The sequence below is a fragment of the Arachis ipaensis genome, chromosome B1 (assembly GCF_059453495.1).
Source record: "Arachis ipaensis isolate K30076 ecotype BB chromosome B1, ASM5945349v1, whole genome shotgun sequence".
Classification (NCBI taxonomy): domain Eukaryota; kingdom Viridiplantae; phylum Streptophyta; class Magnoliopsida; order Fabales; family Fabaceae; genus Arachis; species Arachis ipaensis.
The window spans coordinates 143,236,455-143,237,571 of record NC_142436.1 but is presented as its reverse complement, the minus strand read 5'-3'; the positions used below and the strand labels follow the sequence as shown (position 1 = coordinate 143,237,571).

The following is a 1,117-nucleotide window of genomic DNA, read 5'->3' as shown; positions in this document are numbered from 1 at the left end:
AGCGAGACAAGCTCATTTACTACTGATACAGTTGACTTACGTGCAGGAAACATGGCAGCACCTAGGAGGATTACTCTCTAGGAGGCAGGAGCCCCAGATTTTACACTGCAGCCGTATCAAGTGCATCACCCAACTGCAGCTGTAAATTTTGAACTAAAAACCGCACTGATCAATTTGATGCCCAAGTTTCATGGCTTACCTGCTCAAGAGCCTATCAAGCACCTTAGGGATTTCCAGGCAGCCTGTTCTACTGTTAGGCATCATGGTGCAGATGAAACTTCTATCCTGTTAACCGCTTTTCCATTTTCTCTTGAGGGAAAGGCAAGGGAGTGGTACTAATCCCAACCTGAAGCAACTGTTACCAACTGGAATACACTCAGAAGAGAATTTTTTGAAAAATACTTCCCAGCTAAAGTCATAGATAGACTGAGAAAAGAGATCTCCTGCATTGTTCAAGGTGAATCAGAGACCCTCTATGAATATTGGGAGCGCTTCAACAATCTCCTGGATGCATGTCCCCATCACATGATTGGTAAACTAGTATTGATTAGCTACTTCACTCAAGGCATGAACCCCCAGGATAAGACTACATTGGAAGGTGCCAGTAATGGTTCTCTAAAAAGTACAAAACCGCAGATGACGCATGACAACTGATCAGCGACTTAGCTGAGTCCACTAGGAATCACAGACAGAGGCGCAACCCCAAAGCTGTTGCAGAGATTTTCTCTAGCAGAAAAACTACTGCTCTGACACAGAGTATATGTGAAATGTCCAACCTACTTAAACAGATGCAGTTGAACCAACAACAAGCACATCAAGCTCAGCCTTCACCACAACAAAGCCAATAGTTAGTCCCACAAAGAGTTTGCGGGATCTGTGCTGATTATAGTCATTATACTGATGAATGCCCACAGCTCCAGGAAGACAACACTATGACAGCCACTCACAACTTTTATGACCGCCCGAATCAAGGATACAATCAACAAGGTGGCAACTACAACCAAAGTGGCAACAATAACCATGGATGGTAAGACAACTCCAACCAAGGATAGAGAGATAATTCTAACCATGGCTGGAGGGATAACTTTAACAAAGGAGGCAGAGACAATAATGGAAA

At 43.8% G+C, this 1,117-nt stretch overlaps 1 non-coding gene across 1 annotated transcript; it reads right to left on the bottom strand.

Moving 5' to 3' along the window:
• Positions 1-423: 423 nt before the first annotated feature.
• On the bottom strand, positions 424-531 carry LOC148578708 (small nucleolar RNA R71). Its single transcript, XR_015903097.1, has one exon. It is a non-coding gene; the product is annotated as a small nucleolar RNA R71 (small nucleolar RNA).
• Between the last annotated feature and the right edge of the window lie 586 nt (positions 532-1,117).